Genomic DNA, 16,965 nt, shown 5'->3' with positions numbered 1-16,965 from the left:
ATGGGGGCTCACCAACTTGCCTGCACACCGCCACTACATGCGAGTCATGGGGGCGGCCATTTTGGTCAGCGCCACCTCACACCGCCTACGACGCACAGGTGCTCACACGGCACCCCACCGCGCCGGACCAAGACAGCGACACAACTCTGACCTTTATGACCCTCGACCAAAGCGCTCCCCACCAGCTCGCAATGATGGACATCCTGGTGGAGGGGCGCAGGACAAGCTGCCTGTTTCATATGGGCAGCACAGAGAGTTTTATCCACCAGGAGACGGTGCAGCATTGCGGACTCACGATACGGCCGGTAAGCCAGAGGGTCGCCATGACTTCCAGGTCGCATACAACAGACATCCGGGGGGGTTGTGTAGCGATGCTAGTGGTGCAGGGCACAGAACATCGAGACTTTACATCACTGGTCATGCCTCAACTGTATGCCCCTGTGCTATTGAGGATCAACTTCCAGAGCCACCTGGAGTATGACGGGCCCCTCCCACCAATCACTGTCATAAATCCCCTGTTTTGTAGAGGTATGTCATGTACCCCGCTACTGACTACCCACACACACCGACCCGCACATCCCACCCAACACCATGCCAACTGCCACACTACCGACGCCCCTTGCGGCCTCTCCACCCTCAAGATCCCTCCCCCACCGCTGTTCGCCAACCTGACCCCCGACTGTAAACCTGTGGCAACTAAAAGCAGGAGGTACAGCGCGGGGGACAGAGCTTTCATTAAGTCAGAGGTGCAGCGGCTGCTCAGGGAGGGGGTCACTGAGGCAAGCACGAGTCCTTGGAGGGCCCAGGTAGTCATTGTTCAGAACGGGGAGAAAAATAGGATGGTCGTGAACTATAGCCAGTAGGTTCACACAGCTTGACGCATACCCTCTACCCCGCATTGCGCATATGGTCAATCAGATAGCACAGTACAAGGTGTACTCAACCATAGACCTAAAGTCCGCTTACCACCAGCTCCCCATCCGCTGGGAGATCCGCCCTTACATCGCTTTCAAGGCGGACGGCAGGCTTTATCACTTCCTGCGCGTCCCCTTCTGTGTCACGAATGGTGTATCTGTCTTCCAGAGGGCAATGGACCGGATGGTGGACCAGTGCCAACTGAAGACCACGTTCCCATATCTAGATACCATCACCATCTGCGGTCACAACCAGCAGGATCATGACAACAACCTCCAAAAATTTCTCCAAGCAGCCAAAGCTTTCAATTTCACCTATAACAAGGACAAGTGTGTGTTCGGAGCCACCCGACTTGCTATCCTTGGGTGTGTCGTGGAGAACGGAGTCATTGGCCCTGACCCCGACTGTATGCGCCCCTTGTTGGAACTCCCTCTTCCCAATACCCTCAGAGCCCTCAAAAGGTGCCTGGGCTTCTCTTCATATTACGCCCAATGGGTCTCTAACTACACAGACAAGGCCCGCCCCCTGATCAAGTCCATCACATTCCCCCTCTCAGCCGTGGCCCGAGCGGCCTTCAGCTGCGTTAAAGGGGACATTGCCAAAGCAGCAATGCATGCGGTGGATGAGGCCATTCCCTTCCAAGTAGAGAGTGACGCCTCCGACTTCGCGCTGGCTGCTACCCTCAACCAGGCGGGAAGGCCAGTGGCGTTCTTCTCCCGTACCCTTCAAAGCCCTGAAATTCGGCACTCCACGGTGGAGAAAGAGGCCCAGGCCATAGCGGAAGCTATTAGGCACTGGAGGCACTATCACGCCAGGAAAAAGTTCACCCTGCTGACTGACAAGTGCTCAGTCACATTCATGTTTAGTAACCAACAGCGGGGTTGATAAAATTCTGAGTTGGAGAATCGAACTCTGCACCTACAACTATGACATCATGTACAGGCCTGGGAAGCTCAATGAGCCCTCCGATGCCCTATCCCAGGGAACGTGCGCCAGCGCGCAGATCGACCGGCTATATGCCCTACATGTAGATCTTTGCCACCCGGGGTCACCCAGCTTTTCCACCGTGAAAGCCCGGAACCTGCCTTACTCCCTTGAGGAGATCAGGACGATGACCAGGGACTGCCAAGTCTGCGCAGAGTGCAAACCGCACTTCTACTGACCTGAAAAGGCACAACTAATCAAGGCCACCCGTCCCTTTGAGTAACTGAGTGTCGACTTTAAGGGCCCCCTTCCCTCCACCGACCGCAATGTGTACTTTCTTAATTTTATCAACGAGTACTCGCGGTTTCCCTTCACCATCCCCTGCCCCGACACCACTACCACGTCAGTTATAAAAGCCCTGCGCAAGTTCTTCACTCTATTCGGATACCCATGCTATATCCACAGTGACAGAGGGTCCTCGTTTATGAGTGACGAGCTGCGCCAATACCTGCTGGCTAGGGGTATTACAACTAGTAGGACCATGAGCTATAATCCCGGGGGGAATGGACAGGTGGAGAAGGAGAAGGCCACGGTGTGGAAAGCCACACTCTTAGCCCTTAGGTCAAAGGGACTGCCGGTCTCCCGCTGGCAGGAGGTCCTTCCCAAGGCACTCCACTCCATCCGCTCCGTTATGCACGCCCACCAATGCCACCCCTCGTGAGCGACTCTTTTCTTTTCCCAGAAAGTCGACCACTGGGACCACCCTACCATCTTGGCTGACGTCCCCAGGGCCAGTGCTGCTCTGGAAACATGCGAGGAGCAATAAATACTCCCCGATGGTCGAGAGGGTTCACTTACTTCATGTGAATCCCCAGTATGCCTATGTGGTTTTACCTGATGGGCGGGAGGACACGGTCTCCATCCGCGACCTGGCGCCCACAGGAGCACTGGGGCCCTACCCTGAACACTCCATGGTGACTATTAACCCCGTACCCACTGACATATATACTGATGAGACACTGCGTACTCCAAGCCCTACACAGACACCACACGACACTCCCATACCGGGCGCGACGCACACACACGAGGGATTACCGACGCCTAACGTGCTGACACCTCAAGTCAGGCCGGAGCCAGCACAACCGCCGTCGCCGATGCAATCACCACCGGTGCTACGTAGATCACAGCGACGGACTCGACTGCCTGATAGACTTGACCTGTAAACATACTTGTTTTAAATATTGTCAGTCACTTCACCCCGCGGGACTCTCTTTTTTAAAAGGGAGGGTTGAATGTGGTAAACCATCTATATAGGTTGTAACTGGGTTACCTGTCTGGACACACCCCTCTGCTAACTGCTCCCGTGGCTCCTTCCACAGACCCCTGAATAAAGGCGATTGTGTCACTGCTCCTCCCTCAGTCCAGGGGCAGACATACAGCATGGACGTGGACCCATTCTACTGTTAATAAAAGCCTTTCAGTATTTACTCTACTTCCAGTCTTTTGGAGTAATTGATTGTGCATCAATATTATAACTTAACCAAGATAAACAAATGTTAACAGTGTCATGTGTATATATGTGTGTAAATATAGCTCCCAAACTAAGTTAAGCTTGGGGAAATGAAGCTTAAAGTCTTGAGATGGTGAAGTAGGAAAGTTCAGTTCATCCACTGAATGTACGATAGGAGAGAGAGATTTGTAATCCGGGGTGAAATGTAGAGAAGAGGTAATTACGAAGTATTCCACAGATTCCACAATGGTAAAATGAGATAACAATTGCTATTGATCTTGTCCGTCGTGTCGTTCCAAATCCACACACGAATTATCACCGAAAGTGATCTGTCACAGGAATATCGACTTCAAGGGATTATGACACAACATATCCAGGCAAGGGTTAACACATAAGCGGTCTCCACAGGATATCCCAAACTAAATCCACTCCTTTGGATTATATGAAGTGACAGTCTCACATTCGTTGTGCACTGTGTGCCGATATTTAACCCCATCTTTTGGGCTTAAAAGAGTTTCAAATCATCGCAGTGACCAGCTCAATTTTCAGCAGCTGGTCGTCTTCTCTCTCTCTCTCTCTCTCAATAATGATTGCACATCCCCTTTCTTAATATCTACATTCACAAGCTTTTCAGTCCACTGCAAGTCATCCCTACAATCGCCAAGATCCTTATCCATAGTGAATACTGAAGCAAAGTATTCATTAAGTATCTCTGCCATCTCCTCAGATTCCATACACACTTTTCGACATTTGATTGGTCCTATTCTCTCATATCTTATCCTCTTGCTCTTCACATACTTGTAAAATGTCTTGGGGTTTTCCTTAATCCTGTCTGCCAAGGCCTTCTCATGGCCCCTTCTGGCTCTCCTAATGTAATTCTTAAGGTCCTTCCTGCTAGCCTTATAATCTTCTAGATCTCTATCATTACCTAGTTTTTTTGAACCTTTTGTAAGCTCTTCTTTCCTTCTTGACTAGATTTACAACAGCCTTTGTACACCACCGTTCCTGTACCCTACCATCCTTTCCCTATCTCATTGGAACATACCTACAAAGAACCCCACGCAAATATCCCCTGAACATTTGCCACATTTCTTCTGTACGTTTCCCTGAGAACATCTGTTTCCAAATTATGCTCCCAAGTTCCTACCTGATAGCCTCATATTTCCCCTTACTCCAATTAAACGTTTCCCTAACTTGTCTGTCCCTATCCCTCTCCAATGCTATGGTAAAGGAGACAGAATTATGATCACTGTCTCCAAAATGGTCTCCCTTTTTCTTTGTAAATTTTCCAGATTGAATTCGGACCAAGATATTATGCCAAAAGAATGGGTTAATATGGGTAGAGTGAAAGTGTGTATTGCCATTGTTATATTTTTACTATTGAGCTCGAAAACCTCTACAGATGTACCATGGAGAGCATCACTGTCTTGTAGGGGGGTGGGGGGGAGGCTACTGCATGGGACTGAAAGGAGCTTACAGAAAATTGTAAAATTAATCATCTCCATCTTGGGCACTAGCCTCCATAGTATCCAGGACATCTTCAAGGAGCGGTGCCTCAAAAAGGCAGCGTCCATTATTAAGGACCCCCATCACCCAGCCAGGGAATGCCCTTTTCTCATTGTTACCATCAGGAAGGAGGTACAGAAGCCTAAAGGCGCACACAGCGATTCAGGAACAGCTTCTTCCCCTCTGCCATCGGATTTCTAAATGGACATTGAACCCGTAAACACTACCTCACTTTTATTATTTCTGTTTTTACACTATTTTTAATATAACTATTTAATATACATATATATTCTTACTTTAAATGATTTTTTTCCAATATTTTTTCATGTATTTCATTGTACTGCCACTGCTAAGTTAACAAATTTCATGACATATGCCAGAGATATTAAACCTGATTTTGATTCTGAGCTGTGCGTAGCCACACAATCATAGGTGTAAAGCAAGTAGAGCAGGGTCCAAGCACGCCACCTTGTGGTACACCTGTGCTGACCCATCTTCCTGCCTTCTCCCTGTAACCTTTGACACCCTGACTAATCAAGAGACTATCTGGGTCAAACACAGGCAAATGAGACCACCATAGGTAGGTACCTCAGGACAAACTAGGCCAAATTCCCTGTGTCCAAGAATCTGGACATCTATAAAAGATCCCATGACACCAGTGTGTTGGAGAGAAGGGACTTTTCCCCAGTGCCTTGACCAGCATTTGTGCTGCACGGTAGTGCAGTGTTGTTAGCACAACACTTCACAGTACAGGTGACCTGGGTTCAATTCCTCCTGCTGCCTATAAGGAGTTTGTACTTTGTCCCTGTGAACGTGTGGGTTTCCTCCGGGTGCTCCAGTTTCCTCCCATAGTCCAAAGCCGTACCAGTTGGTCATTTTAAATTGGCCCATGATTAGGCTCAGATTAAATCAGGGGATTGCTTGAAGAGCCAGTTCTATGCTGTATATTAACAAATAAATAAACATTCTCCCTCAACTAACAATATCAAAACTAACCGGGTTATTAGGTGCACTGCTCTTGTGGGATCTTACTGTGCACATATTGGCCACCATATTTGTACAACTTATTGAATTTAATTTAAGTTAATTTAAACAAAACTGAATTTAAATTTAAGTTAATTTGTTATATAGAAACATAGAAACATAGAAAATAGGTGCAGGAGTAGGCCATTCGGCCCTTCGAGCCTGCACCGCCATTTATTATGATCATGGCTGATCATCCAACTCAGAACCCAGCCTTCCCTCCATACCCCCTGACCCCTGTAGCCACAAGGGCCATATCTAACTTCCTTTTAAACATAGCTAATGAACTGGCCTCAACAGTTTGCTGTGGCAGAGAATTCCACAGATTCACCACTCTCTGTGTGAAGAAGTTTTTCCTAACCTCGGTCCTAAAAGGCTTCCCCTCTATCCTCAAACTGTGACCCCTCGTTCTAGACCTCCCCAACATCGGGAACAATCTTCCTGCATCTAGCCTGTCCAATCCCTTTAGGATCTTATACGTTTCAATCAGATCCCCCCTCAATCTTCTAAATTCCAACGAGTACAAGCCCAGTTCATCCAGTCTTTCTTCATATGAAAGACCTGCCATCCCAGGAATCAATCTGGTGAACCTTCTTTGTACTCCCTCTATGGCAAAGATGTCTTTCCTCAGATTAGGGGACCAAAACTGCACACAATACTCCAGGTGTGGTCTCACCAAGGCCTTGTACAACTGCAGTAGTACCACCCTGCTCCTGTACTCGAATCCTCTCGCTATAAATGCCAGCATACCGTTCGCCTTTTTCACCGCCTGCTGTACCTGCATGCCCACTTTCAATGACTGGTGTATAATGACACCCAGGTCTCGTTGCACCTCCCCTTTTCCAAATCGGCCACCATTCAGATAATAATCTGTTTTCCTATTTTTGCCACCAAAAATATATATATATTTTTTATAACTTATTGCAGGGTTCCCCAATTAGTTTTCCACAAGGGCCAAATTATGTCAAGCATGCCAAGCCAAGGGCCAAAACGTCCAGGGTTTTTTTTTTCATTGTGCAGATGGGCACAAGTTGTTTCATGGGCAGATGTTGCTGTTGCTGCTATTACCATTATTATTATCAGTAGTAGTAGTAGTGGTAGCAGTAATAATTTATGCTTGGGATTCTCAAAGCCTGTGTTGTGGGTCACACAAGAAAAAAAATGCATTCTTGAAACAAAATAAGTCCAAAACCAACTATTTAATTGACACACACACACACACACACAAAACATGACAGTCTTCACCACTTCCCTTCCACACAGAGTTTTAGTAGTACTGCCTTTTCCACTGTTTCTGTTCTCTCATTTAATCTATTTTTTTCTTTTTAATTAAGCTATGTAGCATTTAAAGTATGAAGTGTAGCTATAAATGAAATTATCAGTATTATTGTTGTTGTAATATTATTATACCACAATAAGATTGACAAATGGACAAAAATAAATTAATTCACTCACCATTGTCACTGACAATGGCACCATCTTTAATAGCTCCACGGCCGTTTTCTCGGTTTTCTCATCATGACTTAAAACTTCGCCAACCATATCAATTGCACACGTTTTAATCAACTCGGCATCAGCGAATAGCTTCTTAGCTTGGGCAAGATTCCATGACACATGCAATGATGCAGCTGTTGCGCTCTCTTGTGCAGATGTTGACTTATAGTAGAAACGGAGTGCTTGGATGATGTTATCATATTTGCAATTTTTTGTTTGCATTGATCTGATTTTGCAGGGTCGTTGGCATTAAAACTGGCAGTATGCATAGCGTTGAAGTGCCGCTTTAGATTTTCTGATTTGCAGACAGCTACGGACAGCATGCATATTAAGCATGTCGGTTTAGCATTGGCATGGTCCGGTAAAATTAAACAAAACTGATCAGTCCAGTCAGATTCGAAATGACGGTTTTCCTGGTCGACTTTGCGCTTTTTCGCGCAGGCCATGTTGTTGTTGGTTTAGGGTCCGTGACTTACTGCTGGTAACAATTCGCTTAGATGACAGATTCACATTCAGATAACAGATTCGCTTCTTAGATGACAGGCGGCTCGCTGGTGCACGCCGCTGTCCGGTCGAGGACCGCAGAGAGCGCGCAGTAGGTCGCGCACTCTGCGGGGGCTTAGGTCAAGCGTACGGTGTGGGGTGAGGTTGACATAATTTGCAGCAGCGCGTGCTTTATTTACATGTTACACGTAAGTGCCAATGGATTAGCGCGGTCCGCCTATTGGGCTTGTCTGACTTACTGTATTTTCATAAATTGCAAAAGAACTACTGCTACAAAACAACAGATTCACGGCATATGGCAGCAATATTACATCTGATTCTGAATTGCAAACCTAACACATTAACTTCTGTACTCAGTGCACGGTCTGATGAAGACCAGCCTATCAAAAGACTTCTCCATCTCCCTGTCTACCTCTGACGCCACTTTAACTGTGTTGCTGCTTAAAAACGCTTAGCCTTACTTCACCGGGGTGAAATTGGCTCAGGAATCTAAAGGGAAGATGATACGCGAACAGATTGCAACTGACAAACAAGGTCAGAAAATCATCAGTTCCTGATGTCACTGAGCTCAGAAATTGCCCCCTGAAGTCACCTTTACATCACCATTCAATGAGGGAAAAAGATCAGTTTGTTACTAACTTCACCTTCTTAAATTTGGAACTATATTAAAGCCATTCTTTTGGAATATTGAGCACTGGTTTCTAAACTGATAACATAATTGACTACTACTAAATTCAGTTTTTCAAGAGCATTTTGAAAGATAAATCATAATATAATCTGTCCTTTCAGTGCCTCATACTCCACATAAAATGTCATTACAAGGAACATATGAACTATTAAAACTATGCTGTGACAATGTTTCCTCAGTCTCATTCTCCCAAAAGATTCACCTTTCTTCTTTTATCTATTATAACAAGAATATTAAAACTGGGGATATTTGCTCTGGTCTGCAAGCACGATATTAGGGAAGTGGGTTCATTAAATTCGAAGATCCTTCACACATCCCATTGTAGACTACTCAGCCATATGTCTGACCGGAGTCAAAGTCCAGCTTGCATAGTCGCTCAGTTTTCAGCAGATTTACAGCTGTGCCATATTCCTTGAATTTCTTGAAGATTGACTGAACTGTACTCCAAGGGACATTCAGTGACTTGTATCCATCTCCTGACTTGTGCTTTCCAATAACCTTTTCACAGAGTTGCTTGGAGTGTTCTTTTGTCTTCATGGTGTAGTTATTGCCAGGATACTGACTCACCAGCAGTTGGACCTTCCAGATACAGGTGTATTTTTACGATAATCAATGGAAATACCTTGACTACACACAGGTCTCCAAAAACAGATCTCCATTTAACTAATAATGTGACTTCTAAAACCGATTGGCTGTACCAGTGATGGTTTGGTGTGTCATATTAAAGGGGGGAGTGTGAATACTTTGGCAATCAATAATTTTGTGTTTTATATTTGTAATTAATTTAGGTTACTTTGTAGAGATCTGTTTTCACTTTGACACAAAAGTGTCTTTTTCTGTTGATCAGTATCAAAAAAAGCCAAATTAAATCCACTGTAATTCAATGTTGCAAAACAATAAAACATGAAAACTTTCAAGGGGGATGAATACTTTTTATAGACACTCTATATGCAAAAGTATGTGAATGGCATACTTCATCATGCCACCCTGTCATAATGTGCACCTTGCTAAAAGTAAAAAACAAAGAGAACACGAATTACCCCTGGATCTCCTGACCTTTCCTTCTGATGTCTTTTTGGAGTTACAATACCAAACAGTGCTATTCTCTGTAAATTCTAGAGACTGTAGTGGGTGAAAATCCCTGGTCATTAGTTGTTTCTGAGATACAGTACTTAAACCATCCCGTCTGGCACCAACAATCATCCTACAGTCACATAGATCACATTTCTTCCCCATTCTGATGTTCAGTCTGATCAACAACTAGCTGCAGATGTTCTACGACTCAGTGGTGGCCAGCAATCTATTCTACGCTGTAGTCTGCTGGGGCAGCGGAGCGAGAGCAGCTGACGGCAAGAAGATCAATAAGCTCATCGGGAAGGCTGGTTCTGTTCTGGGGGTGGAACTGAATGCCCTGGTGGTTGTGTCTGAGAGAAGGATGCTGCAGAAGCCACAGAGCATTATGGACAATCCCTCTCACTCCCTCCATGACATTCTGGACAAACAGAGGAGCATCTTTAGTAACAAACTGATTCCACCAAGGTGTACCACTGAACGTCACAGGAGATCCTTTCCCTCTGTGACTATAAAACCCTGCCACTCCTCCTCCTCAAGTATATAAGTTTATGGCTTCATTGCACATCTGTATTTTGCATTATTACTTTCTAATGCATATTTTGTTATTTTTCATACCTCAATGCTTATATTTTGCATTTTAGGGTATATATTTCTAACAGAGTAACTTTGCAGCAGTAACTCCCTTTGGGATAAATAAAGTTTTATCTTATCTGAACCTCTAGACCAGTGGTCCCCAACCACCGGGCCACGGACCGGTACCAGGCAGCAAAGCATGTGCAATCAGGCCACGAGGAAACGATATGATTTGGCGATATGAAACGATATGGGACAGCTGCACCTTTCCTCATTCCCTGTCATGAACTGTTGAACTTGAAATAACCTACCAAATCATACCAAATAACACATAAAACCTAAACTAACACTAACATATAGTAAAAGCAGGAATGATATGATAAATACACAGCCTATATAAAGTAGAAATAATGTATGTACAGTGTAGATTCACTTAGCAGAATCAGGAAGATTAAGCCAAAACCGATTTGTAGAAAAAAAAATCAGCATGTTCATGCATGCGCACACAGGTGCCCGCACAAGGCTTCATGGTCATGGTAGTCTTTCTTGGGGTAAACATAAGTGTCCCGTATTTGACTGCTACTTTTGTCCCTTATCTGAGAGTTGGCAAATCTACTTGAAGGGTTGGCCAGTCCGCAAGAATATTGTCAATATTAAACCGGTCCGCGGTGCAAAAAGGCTTGGGGACCCCTGCTCTAGACCATATCTGCACACTTTTATGCATTGAACTGCTGCCACATGATTGTCTGATTAGATATTTGCATTAATGAGCAGGTGTACAGGTGTACCTAATAAAGTGGCCACTGAGTGTAGGTAGAAAGGATTCACTCCCACAGTCAAAAATTGAATCTGACCGCTCCTGCCTTTGAGAAAAGTAAGGCAGTTTCTCCACAGAGATTTCTGGGTTACATATCTCCGTCAGTACTTGCAATAACTCCAGGCCGCTGCTTTAACTCATAATGCAATTTTATTTTCCAGCTTGACAGAAAGTGAGGACACTTATGTAACAAGACCCACTCTTCAGAGAGAGAAAGTCGTTTCACTTTTCTTTGTAAGGCCCTTAAAATGTATCTTCTGCCAGGTTAAATTTGCCTCACCAGATGTGTTCTCTGAACTCAGGAGAGAAACATCTGGTATATTGTGTGCCTTAAGGGAAGCACTGATTAAATACAAGCCTGCATTTCTCCAACCTGTCTGTAGACATTAAATTTCCTGTCTATATATTTAAAACTTTTTTTTTCTTTCCCCAGTGCACTGCTTTTGTCAATAAAACAATAAATTCTCAGAAAAGAAGCCTTTTAGTTTGGAATGAGGGGTGCCATGTGTTTACAGAAAGGGCAAGCTTTTAAATAGTTACTGTCTTGATAGCTTACACTCAGTACCTCTTGTACCTAATACAGTGGCCACCGACTGTATGTTCATGGTTTTCTGCTGCTGTAGCCCATCCACTTCAAGGTTCAATATGTTGCTCATTCAGAGATGCTCTTCTACACACCACTGTTGTAACATGTGGTTATTTGAGTTACTGTCACCTTCCTGTCAGCTTGAACCAGTCTGGCCATTCTCCTCTGACCCCTCTCATTAACAAGGTGTTTTCACCCTCAGAACTGCTGCTCACTGGATTTTTTGTTTTGTTTTGTTTTGGAATTTTTTTTTTTGCACCATTCTCTGTAAACTCTAGAGACTGTTCTGGGTAAAAATCCCAGGAGATCAGCAGTTTCTGAGATACTCAAATCACCCCATCTGGCACCAACAATTTTTCCACTATCAAAGTCACTTCAATCACATTTCTTCCCCCATTCTGATGTTTGGTCTGAATAGCAAAAGAGCCTCCTGACCACAACTGCATGCTTTTATTCATTGAGTGCTACCACGTGATTGGCTGATTAAATATTTGCATTAATGAACAGGTGTACCTAATAATTTGGCCACTGAGTGGTACAGTTACAGAGAAAGAGTAGAGCAGGTAAGTAATGGTGTGCAGTGGTGGATTGGGAAAGCAAGAGTACAAGAATTTTTTTTAGTGTATGCAAGATCTGTTCAAGGGTCTGATGACAGTAGGAAGGAAGCTATGAAAGGTGTGAGGGGTGACATTGGGGATTCCCCACAAACCTGATCACCTCTGCTGGACCACTGCTGAAGTCCAGGATGCCTCTCCGATGACTGTCACTGTTCCGTATTCATGTAGATTTTGACCTTACGGGTTGCTGTCGAGCTTCCCAGTCCGTTACACACTGAACGTAACATGAGAAAGCATTCTGAGTAGATGACTTACAAGTAAAATAAAGAACCACACGTTTGTCCCTCACCTCTCATCTCTCATGTGTGCTATTCATGGCCACCTGGCTTCCCAGTACCACAAACATAACAACTGGTGGCAAAGAGACAAGTCCTCACATGATATTTATCATTTTGTTCCCTTCGGCAAGAAAAGTCTACGTGCAACACTGGGAGTGTATCACTGTGCAATGTCAGTGAGCAAAGAGGAAATGGCTGCAGGAATCATGGTGAGTGAAAAATCCAAGGGGAGAGAACAAGAACAGGACCGTTAAATAAAACAAATAAAAAAAGAGAGAGACAGATCAGACTAGTTAACTTTTCTAGAACGTGATTGTGTTTGAAAATGGCGGCAATGTTTGGATGTATGGGGCTGTATGACAAATCGGTAGAGCGATGGAGTTCATATACTGAAAGATTTGAATATTTTGCAGTGGCAAATCAAAATTTAAACTTAACAGTCACCTTGTTGCGGTGGAGAGGCCCATACGTTCCTGAGACCCTGAGAGCAATGCTGTGTGAAGTTTAGCCATTTGACGTTAGGCTCCTGGTAAGGTCACCCATGGTAGTGGGAGGCTCTAGGCAAAGAGCGATCCAACCAAGACCTCAATGGTGGGGCTGGCGGGAGATGATGATGCATCACAATGGCACTGAAGACAGAAGAAGGCTGCAGAAGTGAAGGGTCTCCAATCATCTCTAGGCCTGCTGAGTTCCTCCAGCATTTGAGTGTGTTGCTCGGATTTCCAGCGTCTGCAGACTCTCTCTTGTTTGTAACCTTGCACTCCACGCCACTGGATCTGACCTTGATCTGTCAAGGACCATGGTAGCTGCCCGTGGATCAACCTCCCCACGTTAAGCAAAGTCACGGACAGGCGTTCTCCAAAAAGGGAGCCCTCCCTGTCTACGTGGCCTCTGCAGCCATCTGAACAGTACCGATAACCCCTTAGGAGAACATCACACTCGACTCAAATGATGACACTGCTAGAGTCCAGGAACGGTGTACAGATAATTTACATCTTCACGCTAAGTGATCCATCACATCAAATAGCAAGGTTTATCGCAATCCGTAAATTGTGGGCACACTCAGACGATGGTGATCCAATGGTGGGGTAGGATCCGGAGGCCACTCACAGGGTGATCGCCCAGGCAAGGGGACTCTGAGAGGAGTCTTTCTCACACTCACGGGTTAACATCTCGCTCCATTAACGATAATAAGACAATGAAAAACACTTTGTACAACTTCAGCATATGACGTTGATACTCATGGTTGAACACTAATGGTGGTTAATGAGTTGTTAACTCAGCTCTGAACAATTAATGAAGTAGAATGTGTTTGAAATGATTCTCTCTCATTGCTATGCTTTCCCTCTTTCCCTGCTCTCCATACCAAACTCCCTGGCTTGTCCATGACAGCTCGGACACAACATCCATGGCCGAGCTCGAGCAATCGAGGGCCTGTACTCTCACTGCTTCCTTAGGGTTGTAACAGCCGGGGGTGGTAATGGGGACAAGCTTCCACTACCTATTAAATTCTCCCAATGGTGTGGATCTCCAATAGCCTCTGGCAATCAAGTCCAGCTCCTGGCCTTCATGTGTGGCTTAGCTCCTAAGCCCAGCGGAACCATTTCTACTGACAGGAGAAGGGGCAAAATGCGGGTTACTGGCACCTTAAAACCAGTCACTTTGGACAGATGGGGCTCATCAGCCATGGCTGCCAGCTCATCGAGAAGGAAAACTCTGATCTCAAATCTTCTCTGTCTTGCGATGACAGGAAAGACTTCGGGATTAAACCCTGAGGAAAGATCTAGAGCTAGAGGCATTAAGGCAGCCCTACATTGAGGTCAATGCTGACTGGCAACTCCTGCAACATGACTGGTGCCGAACTGTATCGGTCTCTGCTGATGTGGCCCAGGCCATCAATCCCCAACATTGAGCACATCCACGTGGAGCGCTATCACTAGAAAGCAGCACAGTGTGTTATATTATTCTGACATTGGTTGTTTGTCTATCTTGTTGGATCCGGTATTTCATTCATTCTATTGTTCCTTGTATTTACTGTGAATGTCCACAAGAAAATGAATCTTAGGTTTGTATGTGGTGGCATAGATGTACTTTGATGATAAATTTACTTCTCTTTCTCTGTCTCTCTCACACACACTTTCTCTCACTCACTCACTCTCTCTCTCATCCCCTCTCATTAACCCCAGCTAAAGAAATTATACTTCATTTCTGTTCTAAGACCATCTGTGTGAGTTGCTCTGTCCCACCGAAGGTATCTGGAAAACATCACATGCAGATGATGTTATCCAGTGGAAAATAGTATAAACACCATTACAGTTTGTGGATTGTTGGGAATGACAAGGAGAATGACAGAAAGACAGCGTGACAGAAAGAAGAACTAGGATTTGGTTTCTACTTGTTCATCTGCCCCTCACTGGTATGTTCTTTTAATCCGTAAGAATTGTACTGGAGCTTGGAACTCTCTTGTGGTGTAGGATTTTACTGCTAATGTTGTAGGGTATTTCATTTACATTGTAGGCTTTCTATAGAAGCAGTGTGTCTGCTGGTAGTGTTTGGGTTACTGTTAAAAATAAGGTGTTGAGATGTTCATGCTTAGGAATGTCGAGTCATCCAATTAGGATGGTGGAATTGGGAGAAGGTTCTAGAGAACACTGGGCAGAGAGGTTTTTGTGACAGACACTGGGGTGGGCCGTGGTCTTTTTGGCAGGAGATGGAGAGAGTAGAAGCTCAAGAGAACCAGCCATAGGATTCAATCTAATGGGAATGTAGATTTCAATGCAGAACAAGAGGGGGAATTCTACCAGTGATTGGTGATTAGGAATTGGCACCATGAGTACATCGGGCACGTCAGCTTTTGGAAGATTTGAGCTCCAATCTTGTGCAGATTTGACTGTTTTAATTATAATGGACCCTTTTGTTTTTTTTTCCTTCTTTCTTCTTCAGTAACGGCTTGGTTAAGTTAACTGCCGTAAATATACTTCCTTTACAATTGTATGAAGTGAATGGTCTGTTATTTCTTGCATAGGAGCAGTAGTTGCATGGTATTCACACAGATCGGGGTTCGGCTGGGTGAGACGTCCTACCCTCATGGGTTTGGCAGGGCCCAAGTCATATCGACCCTAGATGTATGGAGCCCAAGAAAGGTGGTTTTCTCACCAGAGTCTGATGGATGTTAGCGAGGGGCTAACGACCTGCATCTCCAGAGGCACCCGGAGAAAAGGGGTTGCAGTACTCTATAAATCTTTTGTCATTCGGAAATCTTCTATAAATCAGAAATTCTCTGTGTGTTAAATGTGTATTAATAATTATTTATTGAAATATACACATGTATCATTAAAAATAAAATAATCTGTGTTTAAACCACTTTGTTAGCTGGAAGTATCTCCTCCTTGGTGGGGAGGTGGGACTCACCACCCTGGCAGTGAGCATTGACAGCGAGGCATTGCCACGGAGACTAGACGGGGAGTAAGCTAGTCCTTGAAGAGTTGGTTGATATTGTATTATATCCCTATTGTCAGGGTAGTTGTAGATATTTACATCAAATAGAGTTTAAAATCTTTTGAGTTTAGGGCTTTGACGACAGGAAACCCAATACCTTCGCACATTCTCTGCATATTCATCTGCTAATCACATGCACTCCACTGTTAGATATTTTGAACCTGGGACAAAGACACCAACTGTTTACAACACTATTGTGCCTCCAAAGCATCTGGGAAGGTATCACCAGGTAGATTTATCCAATAAACACATTCTTCAGCAAGCGTTATTTCTTGAACTCAACCAGTAACAAGATGTTTCCCACATTTATTGTGCATCTCTGATTGTCAATGGACTGATGAAGCAACAAGGAGTCGTGTGGTTGGTCCAGAGCATGGGGGCTCAACGCTTTTTATGCCGTGGACCCCTCCTACTAATGAGAGGACCATGGACACCAGGTTGGGAACCGCTGGTCTGGAGTCGCACAGTGGCCAGGCAAGGAAAGGAATAATTAGTTCTATTAGTTAACAAGGTGATTTTTAACAACAATCAGCATTAGCGATCCTAAACTTGGAATGCAATTTTAATTAATTAATCTTTGATTATATTTTACTATTAGATCATTGAAATGACCTGAAAACACATCAATCTGGGATATTTTTCTCTCAGTGTCTTAATAATGGACTATTGGCATTGCTTAACGAGTAGTTCCTTTTGGTAGATGTGTAAGTTATGCATAACTTATGTTTCCTTCTATTTTCCATCAGCTTCTAATGTATAATGCTGCTGATGCAAAAAGTTCATTTTCATGGTGTTGACACCTATGAACAACTGCCCCCGACAGCAACATGCCCGTGCGTGTCTATCTGCGATGGAAATGCACTTTAACTTGAATTTAAATTCAGGTGGCATGGCCTGTAGGTTCACTGCTTCACTGATCCAGTAATCCAGTTGGACTCTGACCTCCGATACTGTCTGT

The sequence above is a fragment of the Mobula hypostoma genome, chromosome 11 (genome assembly GCF_963921235.1).
Source record: "Mobula hypostoma chromosome 11, sMobHyp1.1, whole genome shotgun sequence".
NCBI lineage: Eukaryota > Metazoa > Chordata > Chondrichthyes > Myliobatiformes > Myliobatidae > Mobula > Mobula hypostoma.
Note: the sequence above shows the minus strand (reverse complement) of the source record.